Source organism: Microtus oregoni, unplaced genomic scaffold, assembly GCF_018167655.1.
Source record: "Microtus oregoni isolate MIOR12 unplaced genomic scaffold, Mior012 000009F_ref0000495, whole genome shotgun sequence".
NCBI lineage: Eukaryota > Metazoa > Chordata > Mammalia > Rodentia > Cricetidae > Microtus > Microtus oregoni.
This window is the reverse complement of record NW_024543068.1, coordinates 40,879,409-40,895,751: the sequence shown is the minus strand read 5'-3', so window position 1 is coordinate 40,895,751 and position 16,343 is coordinate 40,879,409. Positions and strand designations below refer to the sequence as shown.

Below are 16,343 nucleotides of genomic sequence, written 5' to 3'. Positions count from 1 at the left end.
AAATTTTCTTTCAAGTTCTTGGGACTATTCCGGCTGTATGAATTCAGAGTGGAAAGCTGCAAGAGTGCCTACTTGTGGCTCATGCTAATAAGAAGATGCCCCAATTCCATTTCCTTCTGCCAAGGCAAAAGTTGATAGATGCATGTTTCTTTCTAAATCATGACATTTTTAGCTGCATTTAAAGAAGACTTGTTTCCTTGAAGTATCAGTGTTATGTAGAGCTTTCTCCGTAGACTTCAGTTCCTTTTCTGAAGTTTGTTTTGATTATTTATTTCTTTCTTAATACTTTCATAATAAATAACACATTTTACTATTAGTGGATTGTTGGATTATTTGAATCAGTGGTTCTCCGCATTTTTACATAAGAGAATCTTTGAGTAATCCTTTAAGAACTTGGATTTCAGGTTCTACCTCATGCCAGTTAAATCACACACTGGGTGTGTGACCCATGTATTGACACTTGAGTTTAGTTTGCGAGTTTGGGACTCTCTGGTTTGCAGAGCTTTAAAAATGGCAAAGTCCAGTGAGAACAAGGAAAGGAGGCAGCTGACACATAATGCTGCCATTTTGAAACTTTGGCAGAAAAAGAGCAAATTATAGGTGCTTAAGAATACATTTAAAGCAAGACAGTGGAGGTGGGGATACAGTCTGTTTACTAAGTTAAAGCACAGAGAGGGAACTGGGAAGTAGATTGAACTACAAAGTGTGACATCTCCTCCGAAGCAGACTGTCATACCTTTTCCAAGAAAGTGAAAGTCATCAAAAATGAGAGGATTAATGAAAAGAAAAATTGTGAAAGAGGCAAAAGGGAGTGGGATTAGAAGAGAGACAGATGAACCATTTTAGGGAAAGAAGCCTGTAGGTCTAAGTTCAAACCCGGAATGGCAAAAAGGCAGAGGAAGTAAAAATAGCCTTAAATAAATCAGCCTTGCCTTAATCTTCCCTGTAGAAGGGAAAGGACTGTGGGTTTCCTGAACGACACTGGTTCACGGGTGTCAGTGTTTTAAAATCTATATGGAGAGCTGCCCCTCTTCCATTTTCTCCACATGAACACCAGCATTTCATGGGTTAAAGGTAGGGCCATGGAGTTAGCATTTCTAAATCTATTATTCCAGGTGACTCTAACCATGTTCTAGAATTAGCCAGTAGTTGTGAGGAGATGCTTCGTAATGTCTTCCAGAGGAATAAGTGAAGATAAAGAGATGGGTGACAGGATCCCAGTGTAGCAGCTAAGGCCCATGGATGCTAGCCATCAGTGCTTTGGTTCTCTGTAGCCAGTCTGTAAAGCTGTAGACCACATGGACAAACCATCGCTGGATGTAGGATTAGAAGTCGCAGTACGGGAAGTCAAGCGGGGAAGATCCAGTCAACAGACGAGAGAATCAGGGAAGTGAAGTCCTGTGTTCTGCAGGACATAGTCAGGAGGAATCCAGAGCTGAGGCAGAAATGCTGGGATCAGATACTTGAGAATCTCCTGTGAGGCGGGATGGTGTGAGAAGTGGCAGGTGGATTAGTTGTGTGCAGAGCACTGAGGGCATTAGAAACCTGAGGCTGCTTTTCAGAATATAAGAGAAGTAAATAGAATTTTGGAAGTGGGGTTTGTGAGGAACGTCAGATCTACAACAGCGAGAAAGGAGTCAAGGATCAAGGCTACACAGTGGAGCAGGAACAGACTGTGGGTTATCTAGCTAAGTCTGAGTACTAGCGATGCATGGGATGCTTAGGGCCTGTCCATGTGTAGCGCCTGCACTATGAGATGGTATGCGATCCGGGAACTATGCTGGAGACTTAAAAATACACGCACACAAACAGACAGAGACGCGGGGACACAGGTCATCCTTGATAGAAGAATGCCAAAACTGCCCACTTTATTGTGTTCAGGGGCAGCTTATACAGTGCTCTGGCCACGCCCCAGCTCCCGGATCCTTCTGCTGCAGCCACCAGAAACCACTCCCCTGTCTGTGCTCAGAGCAGCACCAAGCATAGAAAACAAGTTGTTTACAGGAAATTCAGGGTCTGGTGGTCCACAGCCCCCAACATCCATGCTTTAAAAAATCTGATTTTTAGCTCTGACCTACGATGGCAGCGTTCTGAGCGTAGTTCTTGCTGCTCTAAGGCGAACTAATACTGAAAGTCCCGCATCATGTCGAAACTGAGCCGGGTCACTCGGGCCCTCAAGAAGCCCGAGGCCGGCGGCGTGATCCGGACTATCGTGTGAGCGGGCCAGGCTATGCCTGGGCCCCCACTGGGTCCCATCTTGGGGCAGCGAGGTGTCTCTATCAACCAGTTCTGCAAAGAATTCAACGAGAAGACAAAGGACATCAAAGACGGCATTCCCCTGCCTACAAAGATTTTTGTAAAGCCCGACAGGACATTTGAGCTCAAGATTGGGCAACCCACTGTTTCCTACTTCTTGAAGGCAGCAGCTGGGATTGAGAAGGGGGCCCGGCAGACAGGGAGAGAGGTGGCAGGCCTGGTGAGTGTGAAGCACATATATGAGATTGCCTGTGTCAAAGCTAAGGATGACGCTTTCGCCATGCAAGACGTGCCCCTGTCTTCTGTTGTCCGGTCCATCATTGGCTCCGCCCGTTCCCTGGGCATTCGTGTGGTGAAGGACCTCAATGCAGAAGAACTGGCAGCTTTCCAGAAGGAACAAGCCGTGGTTTTGGCTGCTCAGAAAAAGGCAGATTTGGCAGCGCAGGCAGAAGCTGCCAAGAAGTGAACCCAACCTTCTATACTCTGGGATTTTGAAAGAAGAGGCAAAGAAGGGGGCCCACTGAGAAAGCTGAGCCCAAGGAGAGGAAGGGACTTCATGGCAAGATGATTTATAGTTTCGTGACTTTATATATTTCTATACATGTGCTGTGCCAAGGGATCAAGCTTAAATAAACATCCTTTGTCATCCAAAAAAAAAAATCTGATTTTTAAACTAGGTGGAGTTTTCTGTAATTTTTCTTCTAAATCTCGCAGCCATAGTAGGAAATGATCCTGTTAAGGGAACAACGGAAGAGGCTGAGAGAAACTGGGCAAGCCATTTCAGCAAGGCAGAATCCCCTGAGAACAGTTCTAAGTTACCCCAGAGCTCCGAGTGCAGCCAGGAGTCACCACAATGCCCTGAGCGAATGGGAGGTGGGAAGAATTCCCATGGGATGGAGCCCTGCCAACCTCATCCTAACGTAGCGAAGGAGGTCTGCCAGCTACTTTAACCAACCTACACTAGCTTCTGGAGGATGGCTTAGTCAGAGTACAGAAGTGGCAGGATTGGAAGTCTCTTGGTTTCAACTTGCCAGTTTCTAGTACCGTATCTGTATAGTTTCACCATTTCTTCTTGGAACCTCATCTGTTGAAAGGAAGGGAGAAGTTGGTGAATAAATATTGTGTATGTTTGGGAGTGTATCTGTGAAGCATTGCAGAAAAGCATGTCAGGATATAAAAACAGAGGTAGAAAACCAGGCAGATAAATGCTGGAATGTCATTTCAGTACAGAATTTATTACTGTGTGTTTCTTTTTGTTCTCCCCATATTTGAAATAACGTCTTTGTGTTCTGTTTTGATCTTAATCATTAAATGCAAAAATATCTAGTGTCTTTCATGAAATGAATAACAACTGCTATTTAATTTCTCTGTTAACATTTCTTAGAACCTTTGAGTTTGGAAATGTAGGATATTGGAGAAATAATTTTAGTCGTTAGAGAAGGAAGTTGAGCAGGGAAAACTTCAAAGGCAGTGATGGGGACGCCTGCTGCGATGCAGCATAGACTCAGAGCCCAGGGATTTTGGCAGCAGTTTCAGTGGTTTTCGTTCAATCCCTAGTATCCCAAATGTGGAGCACATGCCAGTTTTCTTCTCTAGGGTGCTGCTAATGGCATGTAATGAGTGGCGGTTTCCTAGCAACAGGAGAAGCGGTTCACTTTAGCTGATCCTGCCATAGGAATGAGACATTTCCCCTTGATAGTCGGCATTAGTGATTTCCCTGACAATGGAATTTCACTTTTGAGTAAGGAATGTTCTCAGCCCTCAGCTTCCTAAAGAATCTTGCCTTTGAGTTGGGCCAAACTCTGCTTAATCCTGTATAAAATGAAAAAAGAAAATGTTTGAACTCCCCTAAGTACCTCTCATGGGAAGAGCCAAAGGAGTTCGATACATAGTTTTTCAAACGGCAAGCTATTATACAAGAAGCTCTGCTAGGAGTGTTTTTCTCAGTGTTTAATAGGATAATTAACATCTGAGTTCTTTTCTGTATTTAATGTTTGCCACAATAGAGGTTTATTAGGTAATGACTAATGTGTTGTGGAAACAAAAAGATATAAAACTTTATTACCAGCACTGTTTCCCTATAAAGTCTACGTAGCAAACACATGCACTATCCAGTAGATGCAAACTGTTGTCTCTATCAGAGCCAGGATTATCCCGAAGACAGGCAGGCACTGATTGGAGTTCACCTTAAGGTTAGTAGTTGTAAATATTTGCATTTAACCATGTCAGATCCTAAAATCTTCTTATTGGAGAGTAGTGGTAGCTGTGGAAATCAGTGACTGTCCCGCTGTGTGGTGGTAAGGAAACATTGTAACATATGACTTTCTTTGTAGTCATTCATAGGCAGCCACTTTGTAAGAAAAATATCCATTTTTCTCCTTTTGACATTTAAGTAATATAAAACATTTTGTAATTCTGTAGTTTCAAAGGTTCTTAGACAGCTAGACAAAGAGATACAATATTAAATGATATTTTAAGAGAATTAAGTTGACTATATGTAAGTCTAGGAAAATGTATTGCCTTGCAGGGACAGTGCAGGGACGGGTTCTCTGAGGATGTGTTCACTGTGAAGTCACTGGGTGTCCTCATGACCAGTCTGGGGTGTTTGACCGTATTCATTCCTCCTTGTGCTTTTTACTTTATTAGGTACTCTTCGTATTTAAAAGTCATTCTGTGGGTCTCTGTGCAGCATTAGAATTAAGAACTCTACAGTCCATCCCTCTACCAGCTGGGCTATGGAAGTAACAGACATGGTTTAGCACCCAGAGACACAGGGAGTGTGCCCAGGCATCTCACAGGCGTCCTCAATAGCACTTGTTAGAGCCGGTTTAAAGTCCAGGTGTCCCACTCAGCGGCTAGCACCACTTGCTATTCTGGCAGAATGGTAACTCTTTAGGTAGAAAACAAAAAAGGAGAGATTGGGTTGGGAGAAGCCACAAGGGTCAACTTGGGGTAACGGGTGTGGGCAAGGAAGCAGAAGACAAAAACATGTTTTTATGTATGTTATATGACATTTAGCCTAAAACAAACAAACAAAAAAAAAAACAAAAAGAATTAAGAATACTGATTCATTTGGACAGAGAGTGGTCTTTCAGGTACGTAAAAGTTGTACTTGAAAGAAGATTTTAAAAACGTAGAGCGTGGTTTCTAGATCAGCTAGCTCAGTCACTCTATTAGATTTCGTTGAGAACATAATCTAAGGCTAAAAAGTCAGTTGGACTGAGCCTAGTTTTGAGTTTCCTTTTCTTCTTGAAAGTATAGGTTAGAAAAAGACTATAAAATGTAGTAAGGTTGGAACTACAAGGTGTCATATAGTGCTGACCGCCGGGCTGGTGGGATTGCTGTAGGATAAAGATGTTGTAGTCTTATTTAGGTTCCACGTTAGAGAAGGAACCCTGTGGTTGGCTTCCGAAGAACAAGCTGTCAGAGGAGTTAGAGCAGCCTCTGACTATTAATTCCTATGATTTCCTCCTCCTAAAATGCCCTTCCCCTGTTAATTATCAGAGATGACTTCCATGAGAGCCTTCAGATCACAGTGATGAGAGGGCTTATATGTAGTTCTGAATGCTGTTCTGCACAGTTGCATGTGGCTGTGCTGGATTCTAGGACCACAAGCTACTGCAGGTTTCAGGCTGGCGTCAACTGTTTCCGAGTCATTTCTGCCAAATTGCTTTACCATTAGAGCAGATTGCCTGCCATTCCTTCACCAATCTATATCTGTCCTCTGGCCCCATCAGGGCAGGATAGAGACCCCCTTTATCTAGTAAAACTCCTTACTGAGCTGACGTTTTAGATGGGCCATTTTTAGCAAGAAAGTGACAGAAACAAGCAGAGTGATCAGATGAGGACAAAGGAGTCCCTGGCTCAGGGGAGGCCGCCTGCTGTCATTCTGATTACCTAGGGCTGAGTCAGGCCCTGCTGCTCTGTGTCACCTGGCCTCACACCTGTCCCACCGTGGGCTCCTTTAGAGATGAGGGTACTAAGGTACCTCTTCTTGGCCGTGATGTTTTCCTAGGTCTTAGGTCTTCTGAGAGGCACATCTGGTGCCATCCTGCACAGCAAAACTCACGTCACCTTCTGTTCACGCACTAGGTGTCAGTAGCTGTTTCTTCGCGCTGACTTCTGTGGCAAGGTTGACTGTCTTACCCTGTCATCCAGGCTTCTGCTGCAGAACTCTTCACTACCATATTATGTTCCTTACCCTGGGTCTTTCCTATATTTCCCAGCCTAAAGTGTTCGCTTGTCTTGGGTATAATTCTAGTGGCAAATATCTTCTGAGCTGTTGGTAGGCCTTCCCAGCCTTTGATCTCAAGGTGTAGATTTGCTTCCTCATTGAGCAAGGGAGATTAGAGGAAAATAAACAGTGTGTTCTGGCACCGGGTCTGAATGCAGAGACAAGACAACAACAAAATACAGGGAAATCAGTTACTATTGTGGCTTCATCTCTGCAAACCTTCCCTTGTTCCTTCTGTTTATGTACCAGTGCAAAGTAATGACACAGAGCTCATGGATGCCATTGCATGCTAGTGTTGGCTGTAACCGTAGCTCTAATGTGAGTGGGTAGCAGATCTGTTTTTTTTTTTAAAGAAAAATAATAAAAATGACAGACTCCCATTTAATGAAGTCCAATAGTTAAAATTAGTGTAAAACAAAGTGTTAGAAACTACCACAGCGTGGAATATCCCGATTGCAGCAGGGTAAAGGAGTAGATAACTCATTAGCAGCAGAAACCAGTAAGACTAAAATAATTTCCCTTTGAAATGAATCAACCTAAGAAGAGACTCATTGAGAAACCTTTCGAATAGCCCATCTCCCCTTGGATATGTCCAGAAGACGGCCTCAGTTTTCCCGTCATCCTTTTCTGGGTACAGATGTTGAAGAACAGCTGGGAATGGTTTGAGCTGAGTCTGTGCAGCAGGGGCCATTGTTTGTCCACCTCAGTGGTAATGGAGAAGCCCTCGTGAAGGTCATGCAAGATTACTTGCTGGAGATGGGGTCCCTGGTGGACAGGCAAGGGCTTACTTACCTTGTTTCTAGGTGCAGATGAGGGATCAGAGACTAGAGTCAGATGTCTCAAGGCTGCTGGCATTCCTCAGACTACATGGAGTTTGAGCAGATCGTGACGATTGGGGCCGTCATAGGACTGCTCTTTTCTACTTGGCAGATACACTGATTTCCATGTTTAGTGTTTCTGAAATTAGAGTCAATCAATTTCATCCCGGCGTCACCTCAGGGTCACTGTTAGCATTTTCTTTTAATTTTAGCTTTTTTTTTCTCTCTGCATGCTGCATAAAGTAGTGAGTTTATCCTAAGCCCGCCTGAGGCTTTTAGCTCTATGATGAGGTACAGCATCTTTTTCTAGTTATTTAAACACTGACAGACATATACTTTGATCTTTATTGCTTGCCACTTGGTTCCTGTTGCTTGGAGAGTCTGAGGGAGGAATGATTTATTTGTCTTACTCTTTCACATCATAGTCCATTATCAAGGGAATCCAGGGAAAGAGGTCAAGCCAGGAACCTGGAGGCAGGAACTGAAGTAGAGACCTTAGAGAAAGGCTCCTGACTGGCTTGCTCCCTCTGGCTTTCCAGCACACTTCGACTTCTTCCTTTCCAATTTATGTCGCCTTGGTCTCCTTCAGGTGTCTCATTGGTCTGGCTCAAAGTTCAAGTACTATGTTGAGTAGCTGTGGAAAGAGTAGACAACCTTGTCTTGTTCCTGATTTTAGAAGGCTCTCTCTGGGTTTTTCTCCATTTAAGTTGATGTTGGCTTTATGTTCACTTTATTATGTTGAAGTATGTCTCATGTATCCCCAATCTCTTCAGGACTTTTATCATGAAGGAGTGCTGGATTTTGTCAGAGGCCTTTTCTGTATCCAATGAGATGATCATGTGAGTTTTTTCTTTCAGTTTGTTTTTATAGTGGATTACAATGATTGATTTTCATATATTGCATTCTTCCTGCATCTCTGGGATGAAGCCTACTTGATCATGGTGGACGATCTTTTTGATATGTTCTTGGATTTGGTTTACAAGTATTTTATTGAGTGTTTTTACATCTATATTCATAAGGGAAATTGGCCTGTAATTTTCTTTCTTTGTTGAGTCTTTGTGTGGTTTAGGTATCAGGGTAACTGTGGCCTCATAAAATGAATTAGGCAATGTTCCTTTTGTTTCTATTTTGTGGCATAATTTGAGGAATATTGGCATTCACTCTTCTTTGAAAGTTTGGTAGAATTCTGTGCTTCATTTTGGCAGGGAGACTTTCAGTGGACTGCTTCTATTTTACTAGGGGTTACAAGTCTGATTAGATTGCTTATTTGATCTTGATTTAACTTTGGTAAGTGGTACCTATTGAGGAAATTATCAATTTCTTTTAGATTTTCCAATTTGGTGGAGTATAGGTTTCTAAACTGTGTCCTTATGATTCTCTGGATTTCCTCAGTGTCTGTTGTTCTGTCATCCTTTTCACCTCTACTTTATGAATTTGGATATTATCTCTTCACCTTTTAGTTAATTTGGATAAGGGTTTGTCAGTCTTACTAAGTTTCTCAAAGAACCAACTCTTTGAGTCATTGATTCTTTGTATTTGTTTGTTTCTATTTTATTGATACCATCCCCAAGCTTGATTATTTCCTGTCATCTCCTCCATTTGGGCTTGATTCCTTCTTTTGTTTAGAGCTTTCAGGTGTGCGGTTAAGTTGCTAGTGTGAGATTGTGCCAGGGTTTTCACGTAGGCATTTAGCTCTTAGAACATCCTTCATTGTGCCCCCTAAATTTTCATTCAATTCTATAAAGTCTTTAGTTTCCTTCTTGCCCAATTTTACATTTCCTAATGAGCTTTCCAGTTGCCATAGGTTTGTAAACTTTCTGTTGTTTCTGTTGTTACTGATCTCCAGTTTTAGCCCCTGGTGATCGGAAGGCATGCAGGGTGTTACTGCAGTTTTCTTCCTGTTGTTATTTCTTTATGTTGAGACTTGCTTTGTGTACGTCCCATATCACCAATGTTATTTTCCCTTTGTCACATACTCAAAGGCAGCTGGATAGATAATTTTCCCTAAAGCAAATTCTCCTGCTGTCAGTCAGTTGAAAGATCGTCAGCATTACTTTTAAGACAACCTTGTTTACTGCTTTACACCTTCCTCCAGGTTGTTAGATTTGAGGAATATTGCTATAGAAGAGAAAAGTTATGAAACATGGGCCCCAAAGATCTGTTTGCTTACTGTCAACCTTCTCTTACCTGCCCAAAGCACTGTTAATATGTGGGTGTTCACAGTTGAAAATAATAACTGTACTATTTTCATTCATAGATGTTAGGTGGTTGCTTACATAATGATGTTGGTATTTATAAATCATCTGACAAAATAAATGACAAATGGACATTTTGAAATATTTTTTTTCACTATTGTTGTTTCTCTTGTGTGCCTGTGTGCTTACCTAGGTGGCCATGTGAACCAATGTTAGCTCTTTATATTTCCTGTATTGGTAGAGTCAGAATCTCGAGTGTTACCAGAATGTAGAAAACATCGACTAAACAGATTAACTTAATGTACTAGGCCAAGATAATGCTATACTTTAAAATGTTCTGCTTATTAATAAGTATTTTCTACTTACCAAACCTTATTCTGTTTATGTATAAGATATCTTTTAATCCACAAAATTCTCTTTTTAAGATCTTATTTTATTTTTTACTTTTTTATTGTTTTTTATTGAGGTATATCTCTCCACTCCTCTCCCTTCCTCCTCCTCCCCTTCAACCATCTCCTCTGGTCCCCATGCTCCCAATCTTGTCTTTTTCTACTTCCATGTAGATTAGATCCATATATGTCTCTTTTAGGGTCCTGTTTGTCGTCTAGTTTCTCTGGGATTGTGAATTATAGGCTGTTTTTTCTTTGCTTTATGTCTAAAAGCCACTTATGAGTGAGTACATATGATATTTGTCTTTCTGGGTCTGGGTTACCTCACTCAATAAGATGTTTTCTAGATCCATCTATTTGCCCGCAAATTTTAAGATGTCATTATTTTTTTATCTGCTGTGTAGTACTCCATTGTGTGCCACATCTTCTTTATCCATTCTTTGGTTGAGGAACATTTAGGTTGTTTCCAGGTTCTGGCTATGACAAACAATGCTGCTATGAACATAGCTGAGCACATGTCCTTGTAGCGCGATTGAGCATCCTTTGGGTATATACCCAAAAGTGGTATTGCTGGGTCTTGAGGTAGGTTGTTTCCTAATTTTCTGAGATTTGTTTTCCATATTGATTTCCAAAGCGGCTGTACCAGTTTGCCCTTCTACCAGCAACACAGAAGTGTTCCCTTTACTCCTCAACCTCTCTAGCATAAGTTGTCATCAGTGTTTTTGATCTTGGCCATTCTTACAGGTGTAAGATGGAATCTCAGAGTTGTTTTGATTTGCATTTCTCTAATGGCTAAGGATGTTGAGCATTTCCTTAAGTGTCTTTCAGCCATTTTAGATTCTTCTATTGAGAGTTCTCTGTTTAGGTCTGTACTCCCCCCCCCCCCCCTTTTATTGGATTATTTGTTCTTTCCATGACCAGTTTTTTGAGTTCTTTGTGTATTTTGGAGATCAGTCCTCTGTCTGATGTGGGGTTGGTGAAGATATTTTCCCATTCTCTTGGCTGCCGTTTTGTCTTATTGACCATGTCCTTTGCTTTATAGAAGCTTCTCAGTTTCAGGAGATCCCATTTATTAATTGTTTCTCTTAGTGTCTGTGCTAGTGGGGTTATATTTAGGAAGTGGTCGCCTGTGCCAATGAGTTCAAGTGTACTTCCCACTTTCTTTTCTATGAGGTTCAGTGTGGCTGGCTTTATGTTGAGGTCTTTGATTCATTTGGACTTGAGTTTAACCCACAAAATACTAATAGTACTGCTCTGATTTTAAAACTAAGGAAACTGAGCAAAGGAAGGTACAATCGATAAACATGACAGGGTGCCAAAGTGCACCTGACCAGTTCTCTGAGGTGTAAAATAAACACCTCAAGTTTTAAAAGTTCTAAATTTTGCCTTAAAAGAGTAAAAACATATTTATTTACATAATATCTAGACCACAAATGATATTAAAATGGTTGAGTTTTCTTTTCATAGTCTGGATGACATTTTGTTTTACACTTAATAGTCTAAAAAATTTGCCTTTCTGTATATGAATGTGCATGTCCCACAATGTGTAGAGGCCAGAGAACAGCCTGCTGAAGGTGGTCCCTTCTCCCTCCGTGTGAACGCTGCAGATCTGACTCAGGCTGTCAGATGTTCTCAAGTGCTTTTCCTGCAGAGCCGTCTCTCTCACCATGTGTCATAAGGTAGAGGACGATTCTGAGAAAATATCTTTGTAAATCTCTTCACTCTGATATTCATTATTTAAATACTCCAGCTTCAGTCCTTGTCAATTGCATTTTTGTTAATACAGATAATGTATTATTTGGGAGATGCTATTATATAGAAGCAAATTATAAAGTCTCTTCTGTTTTGTTTGACATCAGAAAGTTGATAAATATTTTGTTATTATTTCAATAACTGTAGTAATATAATTCATTTATTAATGTAATAGCTAGAAGATTAGATTTTAAATGTTCTTGCCACCAAAAAAGAGTATATACAGTGAAAGTTATGTTTGCTAGCTTGATTTAATTATAAAATATGACAGAATATCATACTATACTCCATAAATCCATAGCACACAGACACACTGCATTTCTCGGTTACCTAGGAAAGCGTCATTCAGAGGGGGGTCCAGTGATGGTTGATACCCGTGGACAGTGGTTTCATCAAGATTAAAACTGTGTTTTTTCCTTAATTACTGAGATTTCTGAATTACTTTTTATCTTGCTGTGACAAAATCAATTTCAGCAAGAAGGAGTTTGTTTTGGTTCCCAGTGTGACAGTACAGTCAGTCATGGTGAGAAAGAAAGCCATGGCCCCCAGTGTGACGGTACAGTCAGTCACGGTGGGAAAGAAAGCCATGGCCCCTACTGTGATGGTACAGTCAGTCATGGTGGGAAAGAAAGCCATGACTCCCAGTGTGACGGTATAGTCAGTCAGTCACGGTGGGAAAGAAAGCCATGACTCCCAGTGTGACGGTACAGTCAGTCACAGTAGGAAAGAAAGCCATGGCCCCTACTGTTATGGTACAGTCAGTCACAGTAGGAAAGAAAGCCATGGCCCCTACTGTTATGGTACAGTCAGTCACGGTGGGAAAGAAAGCCATGACTCCCAGTGTGACGGTACAGTCAGTCACGGTGGGAAAGAAAGCCATGACTCCCAGTGTGACGGTACAGTCAGTCACGGTGGGAAAGAAAGCCATGGCCCCTACTGTGATGGTACAGTCAGTCACGGTGGGAAAGAAAGCCATGGCCCCTACTGTGATGGTACAGTCAGTCATGATGGGAAAGGCATAGCCCCCAGTGACGGTATAGTCAGTCATGGTGGGAAAGGCATAGCTCCCAGTGTGACAGAACAGATAGTTGTAGTGGGGAAGTCACAGTAGTGGCATTTGAGGTAGCTGGTCACATTGTAGCTGCAGTCAGACTAGAAATCAGTAAGTTCTAGTTCTCAGCTCACTTTTTTCTCATTCCATCCAAGACCCTAAGACCATGGGATGGTTCCAGCCGCAGTCAATAACCCTAACCTAAATAGCCCTTCACAGACACAGCTAAAGGCTCCTCTCTCTAGGTAGCACTTGACAGACTGTCTCCTCAGTGATTCTAGATTCAACAGGTTGACCACAAAACTAGCCACTGTTGCACGAGGAGGATGCTAACTTACACCCAAAATAAACACACAGAAATTGTATTAATTAAAATACTGCTTGGCCCATTAGCTCTAGTTTCTTATTGGCTAATTTTTACATCTTAATTTAACCCATTTCTATTAATCTGTGTATTGCCATGTGACTGTGACTTACTGGCAAGATTCTAACCAGCGTCCGTCTCAGGCAGGAGATCCACGGTGTCTCTCACTCTGCCCTTCTTCCCAGCATTCAGTTCTGTCTTCTCTGCCCTATCAAAAGGCCAAGTCAGTTTCTTTATTCAACTAATGAAAGCAACACATAAACAGAAGGACCTCCTACACCAAACCATCTCTAGTGCTTCCAGGGATTTGTGGAAGCTGGTATCCATTAACAGTTCAAAGCAATTACTTCCTATTGAGTGACCTTTTCGGCCAGTTCAGTCATTGGGCTCTTTTCAGTTCACCATGTCCTGTGAGTAGTTGATTCGGGAAGAAGAAATGCTGTGACAGGTACAGATGGAAGAATGAATCAGAGGGCACGGTACCCACAGACGGTCTCTTCTCTGACACTGAAAGCTCAGGGCTTCCTTTAGGGTCAAGAATTTGCTAGAAGGCCTCACTGAACCCATTGAAAGCTGTTTATATTCAGTCTACGGTTTATTAACAGGAGAAAGGATACATATTAAAATCATCCAAGGGCAGAACTGCGTAGACTAGTCTGGTAAGTTACCGAATGCAGAATGTCACGGTTTTCTCTCAGCAGTGATGTATGGCAGTACCCATGCAGTATTGCCAAATCAAGAGGATTGCCCAGGCCTCGATCTCCAGGGCTTTATTGGAACTCCAGGGCTTGACCATAGCTCGTTGTTCAGGTGGTTGCTCTCAGTGTCTAGTCTCCTGTCTTTCATGCATGACTCTGAGACACACTCAAGGCCTGCAGACAAGCAGAGACCATAGAGATTGCTGCCAAAAGCTGAGCTCAAAAACTGATGATGTGTGGCCTTCTTAGACAAGGTTAAATTCTTCACTACAGAGAAGTACAGTGTTCAAGATCTCAAATTGGAAAATTCAGAATTCAGTGTTTCAAAATTCTAAAGTTTTAGTGCAAAAATTCAAAACATGATTCTCACCTGAACATGTGACATATTAAAACTCTAAAAAAATTTTCAGATGATATATGTATACATGTATTTTACGTTTAGACTGGAGTCCCAACTTGAAAGTTTCTTATTTATTTGCAAGTATTTTATATTTTAAAAAAATATGGGCAAGGGATGGTTCTGTATGTTGACATGGAGTGCTCACAGATTGGTGTGAATGTACTTGAACTCTGCTTTGCAATTATAATCATCTGGAAGTGAAGAATCTTTGAATGTGAGGCAAACAGAGGCAAAGATGCCTTTAGGTAGGAAATAAGCATACGTATTCCAGGCTAGTTTCTCTTGTTTCACCTATTACTGCTGCTGTGGGACAGATCCAGACCCTTCTCAGGTGACATGGTAAAGACACATGAGAAAAACTGTCTTTAAGGTCTGCTGTCAGGACATGGCTTCTCACATGGCTCAGTCTGTGACTGCGTGGCTTCATCTGCCTGCTCATCGTATCATGGCAGTAGGAACATGTGCAAGAAGAGGCTGTGCCCCTTTACAGACAGGAAGCAGGGATGATTAGCATTGCTCACCTATCCATAGGACATGTTTCTATGTTTCTTTTGTTCTACTTTTCCTCTTTTTCTTCCTTAGAAGCTTTAATAATTGTTTATTATTATTATTTTTAGTTATGTGTGGTTGTGTGTGTCTGCCATGTGGATATGTGCTTGAAAGCATGGTGTCCATGGAGGCCAGATGTGGCAGAAACCTTGGAGCCCCAGTTACAAACATTTGTGAGCTGTCCTGTGGGTGCTGGGAATTGAACCGTGGTCAGTTCCCTGGAAGAGCAGCCAGTGCTCTTAACCATTGAGCCATCTCTTCAGCCCTTCTTAAAGCCTTGTTATCCCACTTGCATTGGAGGTAGGAATTATTTTAAATTGTCTTTATTTTTCTGAATATCTATGTTTCTACTTGTCCCTCTACCCCAGACTTTTAAAATGAGTAGTTCCATTTTCTGCTTTACAAAAAAAAAAAAAATTCAAACTTTTTATTGCTATCTTGTCTCTTTCCAAAATTTCTGAACATGAGTTAATATTTTTAGCCTTTGACTCTGTTCCATTTTACCAAATCTTTCCCATGAACATTTGGCATGCATGCAGCAGACAGTATTGGCTGCATGTGGAAGTCATTTCCAACCTCCATCTTCCTTCAACATTTACTGGAAGGTTTGCTAATCTCTCCCCATCCCCCTTCTCTCTCACACACCCGATTCTTATAACCAGGATATGTGGCACACTTGTGGCCAATGGTATGAGGGAAGGGGCTCAAGGTGAGTTATTTGGCTTCCTAACAGAAGGGTGCACTTTTTTCCTTTATTTTTGTGGGGTCTCTGTTTGTAGGACCCGGCACCTGCAGTATCTTACGGCAGGGAAGGCACACAGATAGTCCTGGTCTGTGGGTTTATAGCACCAAGGTTCTGAAAAGAAACCAGAGTCTAAAACCATTCTAGCTTTGTTTACTTCAGACTTTGGGTATAGAAACAGAAGTGCCCAATGGACTGAACATCATCAGCTGTGCTTTCTAGTCCTTGCATCTGAAGGTGTCTTAAGGTGCAGAAGTTTGTCCCAGTTAAAACAAACCAGAACCGGAAAGAAGCAGTTCTCAGCATAGGAATACTTACCCAAATTTTACAGGGTTAGGAATTACATCACTCCGGGTCATTAACTTAGCAATGATCCAGTCAGCGTTTAAACATCCTCTGAGCCTGGGCTGAGAAGACGACTCAGTCAGTAAAGCGCCCGCTGTACAAGCACCAGGACCTGCATTTGGATCCCCAGAATGCATGCAAAGCTCGATGCTGTGGGCCATGTCTGTAACCCAGTGTTCCATGAGATGGGAGGTGGAAGCAGGAGACTCCCTCTCAAGCCAGCTAGCCTGGCATACATGGGGGCAAACAGGAGACCTGACCCCTGAGCTTGCCCTCTGACCTCCCCACACCCATCATGGCAGGCACGTACCCCTCCCTTCCACATCTACACACACAATAGCATAAACATATAGCCTGTACAGTTCGCTCTATCACATCTTGTGAATTTTCTCTCCCTTTCCAGTCCCCTGGCAGTTTATCCGGGTCCAAAGCCCAGATCCATATGTTGAGACCCAGTGTGCTGAGTCGTAGGCTCATCCACTCATCGCAAGCTCTCCCTGTCTGTCCCAGGGATGCCTGAAATTCATAAGGTCTGGATGAAAACTCAGAC

The 16,343-nt window shown here is 42.1% G+C and overlaps 1 protein-coding gene and 1 pseudogene across 3 annotated transcripts in view; both read left to right on the top strand.

Annotated features, from left to right (window-relative positions):
* The window catches only part of Nubpl (nucleotide binding protein like), a 172,734-nt gene that overhangs the window by 66,005 nt on the left and 90,386 nt on the right, over positions 1 to 16,343 (top strand). The window lies entirely within an intron of this gene.
* LOC121452342 lies at positions 2,144 to 2,904 on the top strand (annotated as a pseudogene).